General features: G+C 36.8%; 1 long non-coding RNA gene across 1 annotated transcript; it reads right to left on the bottom strand.

Moving 5' to 3' along the window:
* Nucleotides 1-7,219: 7,219 nt before the first annotated feature.
* Nucleotides 7,220-8,641, bottom strand: LOC121908186. The gene is made up of 3 exons (XR_006099186.1): nucleotides 8,498-8,641; nucleotides 8,181-8,252; nucleotides 7,220-7,909 (listed from the first exon to the last, which is right to left on the bottom strand). It is a non-coding gene; the product is annotated as an uncharacterized LOC121908186 (long non-coding RNA).
* Nucleotides 8,642-20,298: the final 11,657 nt, after the last annotated feature.

Below are 20,298 nucleotides of genomic sequence, written 5' to 3'. Positions count from 1 at the left end.
TGAGCCCTATTCATTGCGCACAGTCATGCAAGAACACATACAGACACGCAACCACAATATTAGAGACCGCTCTCTTTAAAATGAACCACTATGAAAACTCAATACCGTGAATAAGCCACTATAAGGTGACATGCTATACCAGCAGCGACCCAAGTCACACAACAGATAACAGGCTGGCACGGCAGCCAATCAGAGCACATACACCCTCCAAAAACTAATGTATAGCCTACTCACCTAATGTTATTCAAATGGCATCCAACAAGCCTTGTGCTGTTCAAAATCCTTAACGATGTCCATCTCTCTGGCTCTGGTGTCCCCTAACTGACAGGATAGCTGGTGTTTCTACTAGTGACTGTAAAGGCTTTATTAATTTAACTGTAATGAAATGTTCAATATATATTCTTCGGATTCTTTTTGTCTCTCTAACTTTGACATTAAATGGTTTTGCCAGTAAGATGTATTCACCTTTCTTAAGTTAGTTTGAGTGTGGGGGGAAAAGGATTTGACACCATAACTGTCAGTAGAAAAAGTGTCCGAAACCACTAACTACTGCGACTACTTTGATACTTTAGAATCAAATGTTGCAGGAGCTGTTCACAGACTGCATGGATTTTAAAATCGCTTTTCCAGGCTCTAGGAAAGTTTTACAAACACAAAACCTTCATAGAATTCTTTTTTATAATGGTGGTCTATGGGGAAAATGCTCTTTGGGCCGCAGGGGCCACTGAGCAAACTTGACAGCAAGGATGAGCGATGCCACCATATCCAGTTCTTATTATGCATCCAAGGTCCACAGTAAAAGATCAGGTTAATGGGTTGAATATGGATGACCTTCCAAACTAAAGGTATAAAATCTGCTGCACTGCTGATCTAGACATTGCCATTCCTTAAGCCACACCACTAGGATGGCTCAAAATATGACAAAGAAAACACAATCATTTTGTAAATTTCAGTTAAGCATGTTAGTCAGTAAGCTGTTGTTAATGCTCCCTATATGCTGGCAGCCCGCCCCTCCAACAGGACCCCCCAACCCTCCTGAGAGAAACAAAATATGTTTATTTATGTTATTTGTTTTATTTAGAAAGTAGAAACATGAACAAAATAACTTTAATCAAATTTACTTAAAGATCCCCTCCAGACATGTTTTAAGATGTATAATAATTTGTTTATAATATTTGTATATAATAGAAGGAAGAAACTTTCCACTTTCAGCAGACAAATGTGCAAACTCTGCACATACATCATTCAGTACAGTGAAGCTCAAATATCCAAGTGAAGGAACGATAAGCAAAACATTTTTGAGTGGAGGGGGACATATTAATATAATTTACTAGAGAAGAGCTGTGTTTTGGTGTTTGACAGTAGGACATTCTTACACACAACTAACATCATGTAAAGAACAACAATAGAAGCTTAAGAGATGATGAACTCATGTGGATTTTTGTTAAAGCCCTTTATTTTTTGCCACATAGTAGATAACAGGACATCAGGCTGACTGACTCCATCTTGTGGTCACATAATAGAGCACTTGCAGAGAATGATACACATCTTAGCATATTGTCTCTAAAGGCAAATTTGTTTTGTTTTAACTAAAACATTTATTTAACAGATATTAAACAATTTTGTCTTTGTAATTAAAAAGCACATTGAAGCGAGATAGCATATGCAACATGTCTGCAGAAAATGATTTGTTTTGCAGATGGAAATGTTCTTAATATGGCAATCTCCAAATTTACTGATCTTCTTCTTTCATTGATAATTGATTTAGAAACAAAAAACTAGATAAATAATAGAGAAGTATCCTGTGCCATCAACGTAATAAACAGTCATGAGTACTAAAATATAAATTTACATTAAAAATTGAATATGTTTTGCGATGAGATTTGTTCTTGGGTTGATGATTTATGAGAAACGAGGACTGGAGGGTTCAGGTTAGCTGTCACTTTCACATCCTTCAACTGTTTGAAAAGAGCAAAGCCTCTAGTTTGATGGCAGTGTTGTTCAGCGCAGATGGCAGATTCTGTTATACAATACCAGCCACACTTTCTCATTCAAATGAATGGAAAGGTGAAAACGGTGCTGTGGCATTGTCAGCTGTACCAGTATACCACCAAGAAACTACTGGTCCTAGAGAGAGAGAGAGAGAGAGAGAGAGAGAGATACAACTATTAACTAAAAATACTGTAATTTACATGAGAAGAAACTAATGCACCCACTAGTAACCGGCTACTGCACAGTGACCAGATTAAGATGTTGAAAACTTAGATAGATTAAGATTAATGTCAAGATAAAACTTTTGGAGGATTCACAGTATTGCAATTACAAGACAGAAATTGAATAAATAAAAATCAAACAAATTCAGTCTTACAAGGCCAATACATGCTCCTGGCCTCCTTCTACATCCACCTTTCCTCTCTTGTCCTTCTTTTCCTGCAGTTTTCTTTTCTTCTTCTTTTGCTTCAGTTTGCTGAGGAGTCCCTCTCTTCACCTTTGACAAAATTAACATTAACACATATAACATTGTTACAAGAAAATGCCTTATTTTCCCATCTACTGTTTCACTGAACATTTGTAATCTTCTAATTAATAATAGATAGATAGAAATGGCTGCAAATAAAAAAAAACATTTTGTTTTTTATTTCTCTGTGTCAACATGTTGGACAGACCTAAACAGACAGACCTAAATCAAGGATCTTACCACACAAGAAAAGCTCCTTGCATATAATTTACATGAGAAGAAACTTTTGCACCCACTAGTAACCGGCTACTGCACAATGACCAAATTAAGATGTTGAAAATTAAGATAAATTAAGATTAATGTCAAGATATAACTTTTGGAGGATTCACAGTATTGTAATTACAAGACAGAAATTGAATAAATAAAAATCAATCAAATTCAGTCTTACCAGGAAGCCACATCCTCCGGGCAGGTCTGCACATCCTCTCGTCTTTAGTACTACCTCTTCTGCAGGGTGCTTAGGAAGGCGAAATCTCTTCACCTTTAACAAAAGAGCATTATTATAAGAAAATGCCTTATTTCCCCCATCTACTGTTTCACTGAACATATGTAAGCTTCTATTTAAGAATAGATAGATAGAAATGGCTTCAAATAAAAAAAAACACAACACAAGAAAAGCTCCTTGCAGTCAGTGACCAGCAGTGGATCTTCTTACCAGCTCAGTAGACTGTTGTTGTTGATCATCTTTCACCAGAGCGGCTGCATCTGTAGAAGTGAAGGCTGTGATGAGCAGGAAAGCCTGCAGACACAACAGAACCAGCAGCACACCTCTGTCCATGGCTGACGGACTGAAGGCCAAACGAAGCCCACATTTATAACGCTCACTGGAACTGATAAGACAAAGATGAAGCAACAACAGGATGTAATCTTTCACTATCACCAAGATGCAAGTCATCAGCAGCTACACACTTGCAGTTGAGATGTAATGGTAAGAAGGAAGTGACATTATTGGGGTTTTATAAAAGCAAAAAGTCGATTTTAATGTTTAATTTAAAAAAAAACTACACAGCAAAGAAATTTACCTTTAGTTGAGAGAGGAAAAATTGAAACCAGCTAATTTCTGGCATTTTCGCTTAAAGAAGACTAAAATGATTATTCAGTTATCAAAATGGTTACCAATTAAATTTGGTACGGTGTTGTGTTTTGCACTTCAGGGCCACCGTACACACAAAAGTGCTGATAATAAGAATTAATAATACATCAGGGATGTGCAGAGGGCCCAGTATTTGTATTTGTATCTATATTTGTTGAGGCAGCAAAATTATTTGTATTCGTATTCAAATAAAAGTGGAAAGAGACTTAAAAATCCTGTTTCTGTTTTCATTGCACTTTTAATTTTAGAAAATGAAAGTGTTACAATAAGTGTTCATGAATAAACCACCTTACGAAGGAGGTCCCCACACTGGGTCTTGAACTGGAGTCTTCCAGATCATAGACGACTGCGCTGACTACTGAACTAAAACTTTACTCACCGCGTCTTTGCAGACAGACCTCCACCTATTTATACATCCATAACACAGAGATGGCACAATGTGTAACATGTAGAGAAGAACTTCAAAGGTGATTCTTGCTTTACGCTTTTCATTTATTGCCTATTTTTTCCAACCTAACTTTGTGGAAAGGAGAAGGGAAACAACAGGTTATGGAGAGTCCCTTGGGAGCACTTCACATGTTTCAGTAGCTCAGCTTTATCTCTGGGGAACACCCCCAACTCCGGGAGTGATGTCCAAAGGAAATGTGCGTCATGCAGCAGGTGAGCGTGACTCCCCTTGTTGAGACTTGCAGATAGACGTAACAGTGGAGCAGAGGAGAGAGACTGAGATAACGATGTAACCGTCCTGCACTCTGGTATTTGACTGAGAAGCTCCACTGCAGAAGCTCTGTGTTTGCTACCTTGCTAAAGGAAACATAAACACAGGAGATCCTCAAAACTCATATTGTTTTAAAGATTTTCTAAAAAAACCCATGTGCATAAGTCAACACTGCATGGTCCCAAAAGACGTAATTGTTTCGAGCTAATGGTCCGAACTAAAATAATGCACGAGCATATTTACTCAATGTTTATGATTAAATATTTACTGTCAAACAGTCACATTAAAGCTTATTTGTAATATTAATTTAATTTGTTTGTTTGTCTAGTTGCTTAATTCAGGTTTTTCTCTTCTATGTAAACAAAGTGTGTCTTGGACAATATGTTCAGTACATATATTATATTTTATGTTATATTATATTTGACATAAAAAGATGATTGGTTCATTGATTGATTCAATGTCACTGCGGTCTTTGCGTCAACATTTGTTTCTGCTCTATTCCGCATTGAGCTTTCTGATTTGATTAATGGACAGAACAGTCAGAGTAAGGAAGCATGAGCAAAAAAAAAAAAAAAAAATTTCTGCAAACACGTTGCATATATTATTGGATTCAGTGTGCCTCTCAATGACTTCAATTATTGTTTAACATATTTTGAATTAATGTGTTAACAACTTAAAATTTGATATTTTTTGTTTCTTTGTTCATCTGTCTTTTTTTTCTTCTTCTTTTGTCATGTCCTCCAGTATGTTTTTTATTATGTGGCCTTTTCTGCACATCCAACTTTTATGTGTCGTTTAAAGTATAGTAAACAACATAAGTGCTGAGTGGGACATTTTATAGTTGAACAATAGCAAATATTCCTGTAAATTTTAAACACTACACAGAAATTTTAAACGTATAACGAAACAAAAGCAGAAGATGGTTTTCTGTGTGAAATGCTGCATAATTCTTGATGGGTTTTTTTCTTTTTTCATTTTTGCATAATGATTTGTCATTTGGCTTCCTCTGACATTTTCTGTGAAACTGTTTAGAAATGCAGTTCCTCTGAACCCATCACCCTAAAATGAGGTCAGATCACTGAACAAGTGAAGACCAAGTAAGTAACTTCAGATACCTCAGTGCACCTCACGAAACACATAGTAGCATGCAAATTCACTGTTACAACACCTATTATTTCTTTAACAGCAATCCAACAACTACATAACTTAAAGTCACCTTCAAACACAACAGTCATTTTAACATTCATTAATTGAACTCCATAGTTTCAAGTAAAGAGTCCATTTTAGTTTTCTATGTATATACAGAGAATATATCTACTTTATTTGTTTGCACATAAAGGGGAGGGATTTCTAACAGTTTTTCTACTTCATATAGTAGATTTCATACATTTGGTGTCCCAGGAAGCTATAAATAGGATGTTATAGGATGCAAATAAAGCACATTGTTACTGAAATTTTAGCTCATGGAATGGAGTTAAGTGCTTGTGCTTTCTTTCGTAAGTTATTATGCTTGTTTTTTAATTAAAGTTTTCCAACAGTTCCACACATTCACACTAAGGGCTATCCTGTTGACTGTAGCTCTGTGTCATCCTCATCTCTGCACAGTTTAAATTCATAATGATTCATTTTGTCCAATTTGTCATCGTTCATGTATTCCCAGTGATGCAAGCTAGTAATGACGGGTCCCATTGCAAAATTTTTTTATGAGCCCTATTCATTGCGCACAGTCATGCAAGAACACATACAGACACGCAACCACAATATTAGAGACCGCTCTCTTTAAAATGAACCACTATGAAAACTCAATACCGTGAATAAGCCACTATAAGGTGACATGCTATACCAGCACTCCAGCGTCTCTCTAACTTTGACATTAAATGGTTTTGCCAGTAAGATGTATTCACCTTTCTTAAGTTAGTTTGAGTGTGGGGGGAAAAGGATTTGACACCATAACTGTCAGTAGAAAAAGTGTCCGAAACCACTAACTACTGCGACTACTTTGATACTTTAGAATCAAATGTTGCAGGAGCTGTTCACAGACTGCATGGATTTTAAAATCGCTTTTCCAGGCTCTAGGAAAGTTTTACAAACACAAAACCTTCATAGAATTCTTTTTTATAATGGTGGTCTATGGGGAAAATGCTCTTTGGGCCTCAGGGGCCACTGAGCAAACTTGACAGCAAGGATGAGCGATGCCACCATATCCAGTTCTTATTATGCATCCAAGGTCCACAGTAAAAGATCAGGTTAATGGGTTGAATATGGATGACCTTCCAAACTAAAGGTATAAAATCTGCTGCACTGCTGATCTAGACATTGCCATTCCTTAAGCCACACCACTAGGATGGCTCAAAATATGACAAAGAAAACACAATCATTTTGTAAATTTCAGTTAAGCATGTTAGTCAGTAAGCTGTTGTTAATGCTCCCTATATGCTGGCAGCCTGCCCCTCCAACAGGACCCCCCAACCCTCCTGAGAGAAACAAAATATGTTTATTTATGTTATTTGTTTTATTTAGAAAGTAGAAACATGAACAAAATAACTTTAATCAAATTTACTTAAAGATCCCCTCCAGACATGTTTTAGGATGTATAATACTTTACTTTGAATAATAATTTGTTTATAATATTTGTATATAATAGAAGGAAGAAACTTTCCACTTTCAGCAGACAAATGTGCAAACTCTGCACATACATCATTCAGTACAGTGAAGCTCAAATATCCAAGTGAAGGAACGATAAGCAAAACATTTTTGAGTGGAGGGGGACATATTAATATAATTTACTAGAGAAGAGCTGTGTTTTGGTGTTTGACAGTAGGACATTCTTACATACAACTAACATCATGTAAAGAACAACAATGAAAGCTTAAGAGATGATGAACTCATGTGGATTTTTGTTAAAGCCCTTTATTTTTTGCCACATAGTAGATAACAGGACATCAGGCTGACTGACTCCATCTTGTGGTCACATAATAGAGCACTTGCAGAGAATGATACACATCTTAGCATATTGTCTCTAAAGGCAAATTTGTTTTGTTTTAACTAAAACATTTATTTAACAGATATTAAACAATTTTGTCTTTGTAATTAAAAAGCACATTGAAGCGAGATAGCATATGCAACATGTCTGCAGAAAATGATTTGTTTTGCAGATGGAAATGTTCTTAATATGGCAATCTCCAAATTTACTGATCTTCTTTCATTGATAATTGATTTAGAAACAAAAAACTAGATAAATAATAGAGAAGTATCCTGTGCCATCAACGTAATAAACACTCATGAGTACTAAAATATAAATTTACATTAAAAATTGAATATGTTTTGCGATGAGATTTGTTCTTGGGTTGATGATTTATGAGAAACGAGGACTGGAGGGTTCAGGTTAGCTGTCATTTTCACATCCTTCAACTGTTTGAAAAGAGCAAAGCCTCTAGTTTGATGGCAGTGTTGTTCAGCGCAGATGGCAGATTCTGTTATACAATACCAGCCACACTTTCTCATTCAAATGAATGGAAAGGTGAAAACGGTGCTGTGGCATTGTCAGCTGTACCAGTATACCACCAAGAAACTACTGGTCCTAGAGAGAGAGAGAGAGAGAGAGAGAGAGAGAGAGAGAAAGAGAGAGAGAGAGAGAGAGAGATACAACTATTAACAAAAAATACTGTAATTTACATGAGAAGAAACTAATGCACCCACTAGTAACCGGCTACTGCACAGTGACCAGATTAAGATGTTAAAAACTAAGATAGATTAAGATTAATGTCAAGATATAACTTTTGGAGGATTCACAGTATTGTAATTACAAGACAGAAATTGAATAAATAAAAATCAATCAAATTCAGTCTTACCAGGAAGCCACATCCTCCGGGCAGGTGTGCACATCCCATCTTTATTGGTGGCTTAGAAGTCCCTCTCTTCACCTTTAGCGAAATTAACATTAACACATATAACATTGTTACAAGAAAATGCCTTATTTCCTGCATCTACTGTTTCACTGAACATATGTAATCTTCTACTTAATAGATAGATAGAAATGGCTGCAAATCAAAAAAAAAATTCTCTGTGTCAACATGTTGGACAGACCTAAACAGACAGACCTAAATCAAGGATCTTACAACACAAGAAAAGCTCCTTGCAGTCGGTGACCAGCAGTGGTCCTTCTTACCAGATCAATAGACTGTTGTTGTTGATCATCTTTCACCAGAGCGGCTGCATCTGTAGAAGTGAAGGCTGTGATGAGCAGGAAAGCCTGCAGACACAACAGGACCAGCAGCACACCTCTGTCCATGGCTGATGGACTGAAGGCCAAAGGAAGCCCACATTTATAACACTCACTGGAACTGATAAGACAAAGATGAAGCAACAACAGGATGTAATCCATTACTGTCACCAAGATGCAAGTCATCAGCAGCTACACACTTGCAGTTGAGATATAACAGTAACAAAGTTGTGACATTGTTGGGGTTTTATAAAAGCAAAAAGTCAATTTTAATGTTTAATTTCAAACAAAACTACACAGTAAAGAAATTTACCTTTAGTTGAGAGAGGAAAAATTCTCCATACTTGTATCTAGAGGTGGGCCCAGGTGGTTCTGGGTCACCCATCAGAGCTCAGGCCCACCCAATGACACGTCCTCTAACACACATATATGGTCAGAAGCAGAGTGACTGAATATCAAACAATTAGATATTTTTTTCAATGTTTTCTAGATTCTAAATTCTAAATGTATATATTTATGGGTCTTGTTTTGGGTCTTGTTTACCACTTGATGATCATTCTGTTTATGTATGGCAGCAGCTACATTTTGTAATACTGCCAGCAGCTCAGCTGTCCATGAGAACTTTCATATTTAAAACAATTGTTTGACATTTTGGGAAATAGGTCTATCCACCTTCTTGCTGAGTCACACACACACACACACACACACACACACACACACACACACACACACACACACCGCCTATGTTTTGCAATATTTATATTGCAAAACAATTCAATTGAACAAAACATTGTTACTAAGGGAGGGGAAAGTTTTACTTCTACTTACTGAAAGGTTTGCTGACCAATGCCTACTTTGGATTATTTCGTAACATGTGGCAAAACTACAAGAAAAAGAACTGCAAGAATTTTTAAAACATGGTTTGACCTGGTATTTCCAAATCTGACCCCAACCTAAATTCTTATTTCAGGGAACCTTTTAGTGATACAAAGCACTGGATTTTGGCAACTGCACAGTGGCGGATCTTCAGGGGAACAAGGGTTAGAGGAAATGTTTTTGAGTAACTTCAGTTCATCACACAATGTAAATTGAAACAGGTGCAGATGTTTCATTGCACTGTTAAACAAAAGGGGTTATGTCATGTTTGAATCATTAACATTAAGGCAGTGTGGAGCTTGACAGTTCTTTCATAGGGATTTAGTTTAAGGTGGACTTTAGTCTTAAAAACTGCAGTGCCAGAGGATCATTTATACCATGATTACATATTGAAACTGTAAGTATATTTAAAACTGTTCTTCCTCTAACACCCTTCTGTTAATGTGAGTACATGAGTGTCCACACAAACAGGCTGAATCCTCAACTGTCATGATACAAATATTGCTTCTTTATAGGGCTGCAACTAACAATTATTTCCATTGTCGATTAATCTGACAATTACTTCCTTGATTAATTCATTAATCGTCTTTCTATAAAATGAAAGCAAATAGTAATCAAAATGCCCATAATTTCTCACTGTTAAAAGTGATGTCTTCAAATTTCTTAGTTTGTCCTTTAATCCTTGATATATTCTTATGGTGATAGTAGGCTGACTTTGTAATTGTCTTAATGAGGCTGTTGAAATTAATCTCTTTAAATCTCTCCAGTCTGTAACGTAATCTCTTTAAATGCTTGCTTGTTTTAGAGGAAATGCTGAATCTTGTTACAGTATCCCACACTGATCATTCACAAGTTAAACAGATGGTAGCCTGGTTGAACCTGGTGGCCACTGGCCACGTGACCACACAGTTTGAACACATACGTTCCTGCACTGTGCGAGTCCACAGCATGAATTTATTATGAGAACTGGATACTTGACTCAAAGATGGCGTCTATTCAAGGGAATGAGAATTGCTCACCTGGCAAATGAACTAAAAAAGTTTCTGGCTTCCGGGTTTACTTCTAGGTTGTGTGACCCACTGACCCATCTGGCCCATCAGACTTTAAATTGGGATGACATCAGACATGGATTTTAAAATCGCTTTTCCAGGCTCTAGGAAAGTTTTACAAACACAAAACCTTCATAGACTTCTTTTTTATAGTGGTGGTCTATGGGGAAAATGCTCTTTGGGCCGCAGGGGCCACTGAGCAAACTTGACAGCAAGGATCTATCAATTTGGAACTTTGATTAATAATTAACTTAATAACTATAAACAAAATTACCATATCAATAGCTAGTTAAGGTTGAAGGATTTTGGAGTTCTTTGCAGAGCAGAGGTTGGCAAACTCATTCTTGTGCAACATTAAAACAGACAAGAGTTATATCCAAAAGCATTTATTTAACAAACAGGTAAAAAAGCAAAACACACAATACTAGTCTAGCTAAGTGCACCTATATACAAGTGTGAGTGTGTATGTGTGTGAGTGTGTGTGGGGAAGACAATGGCTGCAGTCACTTGGTAACTGAGCACATGGCATGCCAACAATTTGGCTGATAAAGGGAACTACAGAGATAAAAGGCCAGACCATGTGGTGTCTTGAACCACATGTGTTGCCTGAACCAAAGTTGCAAAACTAGGTTTTAAACCTCTTAATTGTGTGGTTCTCTGTTCAAGGCCAATTGGTGTAGGATAATGGTGCCAGCTTAGGAAGAGGTTAGTTGCATGCAAGACCTAGTTACTGGATGTAACATGTGTTGAGCATGCTAACATTAACCTAGCGGTGTGGCTATGCAATAACCTGACCATGAACAAGACATCACAACAATAGTTCAATGAATAACCTTAGCCAAATCAATACATGTACAGTACAATGATTAAGTTAAACATTCTTGCTTAGCCATGCTATGCTTCACTATATGTTGCTAGGCTATGCCCAGTTGTTCCCAGTCCATGAAGAAAGAGATGCTTTGTGGTGTTTTGCTTCTTAGCTGGTGAATCCGTGGAAGAGACAGGCTGAGAAGGGTTTGGCTCCAAAGCTGAAGGATGCAGGCATTGCTGGGGAGACAGCACTCCAGTCGTGCAGGTCAGAGGGCCCAGGTCTTCCTTTGTGTAGAGTTAGCGGCAAGCTAACTCTGTTTTGTGGCTCCTGTACTTGTTTAATCAGTCAGCAGACTTTTGTAGTAGCTGCTGGCACTAGAAAACTTAGTTTCTGAGTCTTAGGCAGGCTCTCGCGTCTTCTGCTGTAAAGAAAGAGTTTTGTGTGTGTCTGCTGGGAGTAGGCCACACAAGAGAGCAGAGAGCTGTGAGGAGAAAGAGGAGCTAAGAGCTGCTCCTTCAGCAGCTGGAGGTGAAAAAGAGCAAGGAGCTGCTCCAGCCACAGCTGGAGGAGAAAGAGAGAGATAAGAGGGGGATCTTTAGTTTTGATAACCTGGATCCATAGGTGGAGTTTCTTGAGGACACCTGCTGTCTCCTAGTCTTGAAACATGTGGTCAGCTAGTGAGACCCAACAGTCAGTAAGCTGTTGTTAATGCTCCCTATATGCCAGCAGCCCGCCCCTTCAACAGGACCCCCTACCCCTCCTGAGAGAAACAAAATATGTTTATTTATGTTATTTACCTAATTTATGTGCAGCTCAGTGTGAGAGTCTCTACTGCATTCTACTGTCATTTATGATCACATTAGTTTCTCTCCTCTCCTCTGCTCTCTGTGGTTTACTGGGGGCGGGGCTCACACACACACACACACACACACACACACACACACACACACACACACACACACACACACACACAGACACACACACACACACACACACACACACAGAGTGGAGCAGGGGAGAGACAGTCAGGAAGGGAATGCTGCACTTTTGTTGGAGCCAATCAGAAGAGAGGGGCATATAGCAGACACAAAATAGCCCGTTTCTGGTTGAGTGAGACAGAGGGGCTGCATCCATGGCTGGTACAGCTGTAACTAGGTGCTTTTTGACAATAAAAACCATGCCAATGTTTGTAGATAGACCATGAAAATGAAAATATTAAACTAGGAAAGGGGCATAATATGACCTCTTTAAACCTGCAGTGCAGAACTTTTACATATAAATGAATTTCTGTTACATTCAAGCCCTTGCCAAACAAGTTTACACAATGCTGATTAAGCCTATCACCGCCAGGTAAATCTCTCTGTTTTTCACAGTATACAGAGTTTTTAAATCTCATGTTGGGAGGGACATTCCCATGCTGGCTGTTTGAATGCGCACCCAGAGACTTCCACTGGCCAAGCCGGTAAACTTCCAGTTAGCCCTCTGATAACTTGAATGAGGATAAAATAACTGAATGGTGCAGCTCTTCTATTAGTCTTTATTGGACTGGGAATATGTGATGTAAGCACATGTCAACAGTGGTTTTGTAATTACTCTCACTGCCAGAAGGGGAAGACAAAAGTCCCGAATTCCAGCTTTAAGGAGATGAAGAGGAAGTCATCATGATGGAAACAGTTGATTTTACTTTTGCACTTGAACAACAGAAGTTCAGAACAAGCTGTTAAGGAACTACCATGCTATGTTGAGGAGTGGCAATGAATGTATTGTATGTTGTTCTGCTTATGTATGTTTCTGCTTATGTAATGTGCAATTTATTGGGCTCACAGCAGTGGTGTACTGGCCATTGGGCATACCAGGGCAAGTCCTGGTGGGCCGCTGCATCAGTGGACCAGCCGACCGTCAAAAATCAGTTTTTGGGCCAGTGGACTGTTTTCTGTGTGCCTGTCGTTCGGGATGTGCATGAGAGTGTGCTGCATGTGTGTTTGCATCACTGGCCAATCAACAACTGATTAGCTCTAAGCACAAAGTACAGCTGAGCCTGAGGGAACATCATTCATTTGCAGGTATTTGGTCATAATCCACAGTGTTGGACAGATTAAAATCTTCACATGATGTTGGTGCTAGATAAAAAGTCAGGGGAGTTCCAAAAGTATTGTATAGAGATATTTTGGTCTGAACCAAAGTGGTGGACCAGCAGAACAACATTGCCAACCCTTGAGCCACACCACTAGCATCACTCAAAATATGACAAACACAAGAATTTTTTAAATTTCATTTGGGGATGTTTGTCAGTAAGTTGTTGTAAATGCTCCCTATATGCATAGTGTTTGTGCATTGTGAATATGTTTCCTTTTTTTTAAAGATAAAAACAATGCTGGAGATATACACAAAACAATACACTGTTGTCAAGGAAACAAGTTGTCAAGCTGGAGACACCACAAGCCCAATTCTGCCGCAAACGGGACGGGTTTGAGGTGCCTCCAGCCCAACACCCTCACAAAAGCAGAGAGTACAGCGTAATATCCGTTAGATCAGAACAAACAAAACAAATCATCAGCAGGCTTACTCTCAACGGCCAATGAAGCACTGAGATACATGACGCAGCATGTGCATCATGCATTCAGGATCTCATCTTCCCTAACCCTAACCCAGTTTCAGACAGCAAACAAGGTGTCACAAAAAATAAATCTCAAAAGCGGGATGTGTGGACCTGAGTGTCAAGCAACCTGACTGGTTGATCCAACTCCTGTCAGGATGCAGGTTCGTAACAGAGAAGAACATATAAAAAATGGTATACAAGGTCCACATTTTACACCAAAGGCCATGACCATAAATGAGGAAAAGTCAAAGAATTTCACAGAGGAAGAAAGAAGGTAACCAGTATTTCAGACAACCCAAAAGTGGAAATTGGTCAAATTGATCTGCTGCAACATAATAAGAAAGTTAAAGGATATGATGATAATTTTTTATATTTTTCTTATTGTCAACAAATCTCAAATTACAAGTATAGTGTGTGTATCCAAAGTCTGATATATCTTATTCCTCTGTTTTGCTAGTGCCTCTTTTCATAAGTCTAATATATTTTTACTTGCATGTGGGGTATATTTGTGTTCACATGGCAGATAATCTCTCTACTGAGCAAAACATCCAAACCTCATCATGTGCCAAAATAAATTTAAAGCTATAACTTAACTTAAGTGATAACTTATATTAATCGACATAGAACGTCAAACATGTGTATAGCAAAATAACAGCCATTGCTCAGATGAATGGAAGACAACTGAAAATGAGTACCACACACACGTTTCTGTTTTGTATTCATCTCCAATACTTTAATGTGTCAATGCACATTATTTTATACCGTTACTTTACAATTATCTGTACAGTCTTCTTTGGTATTAAAAATTACTATCTGTCTATGATAGGTCTGTGATTGATACAGTGAACGGAGAGTCCTCTGCTGTTAAAGATTTATTCATCATTTAGTCATACAAAACACACAATATCTGATTTGATTAAATTATTTAAACAATTATTAAACAATTTGTACTGTGAGTCCAATAATTCTTTGCACGTTACATGAGCAGAACAACATACAGTTTATCATTTCCACTCATCAACATAGCATGGCAGTTCTTAAAAAGCTTGTTTTGAACTTCTGTTGTTCGAGTGCACAAGTGAAATCAACTTGCTTCCATCATTAATCATTCATCGTTAAGTTGCTCTTCATTTCCTGTAGATATAATCCGATGCCCATAGGACGCTTTGGGCGCTAAACAGAAGGAGGGAGAGAGAGAGAAAGAGAGAGAGATTACTGATGTTATTGAAGTAACAACAAACTCTTTTAACAACAATCATCCACTTTTTAATACGGAGCACTTTGTGATAAAATGTAAAATTTGAATATATTGCAAGACAGAAGAGAAATAAACTCAAAGTAAAGCAAGTTTATTCTTACATGTTTAGCCGAACATCCTCCTGGTCTTCTGTAACAGCCGCGCCAGAACCAATATTTGGACTTCACAACTTTTTTCACGGGTCTTCTCTGTAACAAAATGAGAAGAACACATTTTTTCAGACAACTTTCTTCCACTGTTTCACCATACTTGTTACACTTGTAATCTTCTAATTTATAATAGAATATCTGCAAATTTAAAAAGAAATAAAACCTTTTGTTTTTCAGCAACATGTTTGACATTCATGACTAAACACTCCAAAAAGAAAACACCACGTGAATCAAGGATCTTCTTACAACAAAAGAAAAGTTCTTTGCAGTCAATAAACTGCAGAGGATCTTCTTACCAGATCAAGATCAAGAGGCTTTGGTTGTTGATCATCTTTCACCAGAGCGGCTGCATCTGTAGAAGAGAAGGCTGTGATGAGCAGGAAAGCCTGCAGACACAACAGGACCAGCAGCACACTTTTGTCCATGGCTGATGAACTGAAGAGTTTGATCCAGCTGTGAAACAAACAGGTCTTTATATACTCACTGACAACAAACCACTTCCATGAAAGAAATCTACTGTGCCAAACATTCACAAAGATTTCATATTATTGGAGTTTTACAAAGGAGGAAACAGTCTCTATTACATTATCTCTCAAGGAAATATGGTCAGTATATTTCCACATTACTTTAGAGCTGAAAGCTGTGATGTCAAAGAGCACCTTACATTCATCAGTGAGGAAAATTACACATTATTATCCCGACTTTAAAGTGAAGTTCTGAAAAAAACACCTTAAATCATAAACATTGACTGCAGATTAGAATATTTATGCACATTTAGATTAACACATTCAAATAAAGCAAAGATAGAAACAATATACATGTGTAACTTACAACATGTGTATAAATTACAAATGACAGTGCAACAAATGAATGATGATAAATTGAACAAATTAATCATTATGAATTCATACAATAAAAACTATACAGAAATGAGGATGACACAAAGCTACAAACTGGGCAGCCCTTTGTGTGAATGTGTGGGACTGTTTAATTGCAAAACTTTAGGTAACAAACAAGTATAATAACTTGAAAAGAAAGTGGGAGCACTTTAAAATTACTTTACTGCATGAACAGATGTTTTGCTAACAATGTGCTTTCTATAGAGTTTAAAGGAAAAAAACATGACAACATCCTTTTTATATCTTCCAGGGACACCAAATGTATGAAATCTTCTGTATGAAGTAGATAAAAACCCCTATCAGGTAAAAGTTGGGTATGCAGAAAAGGCCACAAAAGAACAGAACAGGGTTCATCTTCACTAGAGTGTAAATATTTGTGAAAAATAAAGTAATTAAAATGGACTGTTTACTTGGAACTATAGAATTATATTAATCAGTGCTACAATGACTACATTATGTTGTTGCTGAAGGTGACTTTAGTGCATTTAGCAACATTATGTAGTTGTTGGATCACTGTTAGTGAAATAATATCTGTTGTAACTGTGAACTTACATGATAGTATGTGTTGCGTGAGGTGGACTGAGGTAACTGAAGTTACTTAATTCGTTTTCACTTGTTCAGTGATCTGACCACATTTTCGGGTGGTGTAATCAAAGCCTCACAAAAAATCTGTTGTCTACAGTCCCTTCTTCCATCTATGATGCAACATTTCATACAAAAAAACATCTTCTATTGTTTCAATATACTTTTAACATTTTCTGTAAAGTGTAGTGTTTAAAATGTACAGCTATATTTGTTGTTAGGCTATTTTTCAACTATTTTTCAACATAAAAAAGAAACTTTAGTGTAGCATACCGTGAGGCAAAGTGAGCATAGTATTCAGGAAAGAGTGATTGTCACTCAGTATTGACACTAGGGAATGTAGCCATCGGCAGAAATATTGTTTTTATAGTTTTTCATAGTTTTTGGTCAACAGCGGAGGTCTGCAGCACAGAGGAATGCAATATATCAGGCTTGGGATACACACACAATACTTGTAAGTAGGATCAGTTCATTGTTGGTTTGGCTCTGCACATGAGATTTGATAACAATAAGAAAAATATAAAAATTTGCCAGCCATATCCATTAATAAGTACAATATGAATCAATAATCAATCAATCACCCGATCCATCCATCCACCTGACCTTCTGTCTGGAGACAGAGAGAATGAAAGAAAGAAAAGAAAGACAGGCGATTATAAAAGACAACTTATCAAGTGAGGTTTGCTAAGCCTGTCCCTTTGAGTTACTGTTGCTACCAGTCAAGATTTCTGTTCTTACACAGCAAATATTGCAGTTTACAATCATAACGGTGCTAAACTGTTTTAATTTCTACCATCAGAAAAAATACTAGGCCCATAAACATTAAAGGTTTTTTTTCTAAATCCTGTTGCTCGATTGTACAAATTTTGTAAAATTTCGCTACTGCCTCTTTTCTTAACTAATATATTTTTACTTTATGTCTTGTAATCAAGCATGTGGGGTATATTTGTGTTCACATAGCAGATAATCTCACTATTTAGAAAAACAACCAAACCTCAACATGTGCCAAAATAAATCCAAAACTAAAAATGAGTACCACACTATGTTTCTGTTCTGTATTCATCTCCAAATACTTTAGTATGTCGATACACATTATTTTGTACCATTACTTTACAGTTATCTGTACAGTCTTATTTGGTATTAAAAATGACTGTGACAGGTCTGTAATTGATACAGTGAACGGAGAATCCTCTGCTGTTAAAGATTTATTCATCATCCAGTCATACAAAACACACAGTATCTGATTTGAAATCTTTATTTTGTAAATAAATGATTTGTATTGTGAGCCCAGTAAATTATTGCACATTACATAAGTAGAACAACATACAGTTTATCATTTTCACTCATCAACATAGCATGGCAGTTCTTAAAAAGCTTGTTTTGAACTTGTTATTCGAGTGCACAAGTGAGATCGACTTGCTTCCATCATGTTAGGTTGTTCTTCGTTTACTGTTGATGTTATTTGGTGTCCTCAGGAAGCCTGGGGGGCTAAACAGAGGGAGAGAGAGAGAGTACTGTTGTTATTTAAGTAACAACAACAACAAGCCAACCAACTCTTTTAACAACGATCATCCACTTTTCAATACTAAACACTTTGTGATAAAATGTAGCTTCTGAATATATTGCAAGACAGACAGAGGAGAAATTAACAAGTAAGCAAGTAAGACAAGTTTATTCTTACAGGTCGACGCCTACATCCTCCTGTATTTCTCCTACAGCCTCTCTTGGTCCGAATTATTAACTTTCCAATTTCTTTTTCCTGTAACAAAATGAGAAGAACACATTATTTAAGACAACCTTCTTCCGTTGTTTCGCCATACTTGTTAAACTTGTAATCTCTTAATCAATAAAAGATTTACTGCACATTTACACAAAAACCTTTTGTTTTACAGCAACATGTTTGACATTTACAACTAACCAATAAAATAAGAAAACACCACGTGAATTAAGGATCAGTCAGAGGATCTTCTTACCAGATCAAGATCAAGAGGCTTTGGTTGTTGATCATCTTTCACCAGAGCGGCTGCATCTGTAGAAGAGAAGGCTGTGATGAGCAGGAAAGCCTGCAGACACAACAGGACCAGCAGCACACTTTTGTCCATGGCTGATGAACTGAAGAGTTTGATCCAGCTGTGAAACAAACAGGTCTTTATATACTCACTGACAACAAACCACTTCCATGAAAGAAATCTACTGTGCCAAACATTCACAAAGATTTCATATTATTGGAGTTTTACAAAGGAGGAAACTGTCTCAATTACATCAACTCTCAAGGAAATATAGTCAGTATATTTCCACATTACTTTAGAGCTGAAAGCTGTGATGTCAAAGAACACCTTACATTCATCAGTGAGGAAAATTACACATTATTATCCCGACTTTAAAGTGAGGTTCTGAAAAAAATGCCTTTAATCATAAACATTGAGTGAGGATTACAATATTTATGCACATTTAAATTAACACATTCAAATAAAGCAAAGATAGAAACAATATACATGTGTAACAAAGGGAGGTGCAAATTGCAATAAATGAATGATTATAAATTGTATGAATTCATGAATAAATCATGAATCATTATAAATTTAAACAATATAAACTGTACAGAAATTAAGATGACATAAAGCTAAAAGTCAACTGGGCAGCCTTTTGTGTGAATGTGTGAAACCAATTACTTGGAAAACTTTAGGTAACAAACAGTATAAGAACTTGAAAACCATTTTAAAATGACTTTATTCCATGAGCTGTTTCAGTAACAATGTGCTTTCCATAAAGCTTCAAAAGAAAAGCATAACAACATCCTTTTTACAGTTTCCAGGGACACCAAATGTATGTAATATTGTATAAATGAAGTAGATAATAAGTCGGTTTTTTGTTGTTGTTGTTGTTGTTGTTTTGCATGAATATATTTGTTGGTTTTTATATTTTTCGTTACATATACAATAAAGACATAAAAACTAAAACAAAATAGGAAAAACAAGGAATCAAAACAAAAACAAACAAAAAAAGAAAAAATGCTGTCATACATAAACTACATTTCTTAATCAGTTCATCAGAAAGTACAAAGTCAAATGCATAAAGCGTCCTCATATTATTTGTAATGTTTGTAATGGTCCTTTGCAGCATATGTGAGCTTTTTCATGGCCAGGCAGCTTGAGAAGCTTTTTAGCCATTGAGTAACAGATGGTACTTCAGTTTTTTTCCATTAAAGTGCAATACAGTTTTTATCGTGTAGGTTCTACAGAATAAATACTGTATTGCGCTTTAAAAATGATCAGCCTTTGTTTTCTACAGTGTAGAAACAGCGAGAGGAAAATTATGCAGAAATGCATTCGTTTTTGTAAATGGTGCTTTACAGCGAGAGGAAAATTATGCAGAAATGCATTCGTTTTTGTAAATGGTGCTTTACACAAACAATTCTTTTTTTTTTCCCCAACTTAATTTCCAGTTTGTTTTTTTTAACTTTTAATCACAAACAGATAATAGACTGGAAGCCAGTCTGTTTTCTACAGTGTAGAAAACAAAGA

This window comes from Thunnus maccoyii, chromosome 12 (genome assembly GCF_910596095.1).
Source record: "Thunnus maccoyii chromosome 12, fThuMac1.1, whole genome shotgun sequence".
Lineage (NCBI taxonomy): Eukaryota > Metazoa > Chordata > Actinopteri > Scombriformes > Scombridae > Thunnus > Thunnus maccoyii.
This window is presented reverse-complemented; position numbering and strand designations above follow the sequence as displayed.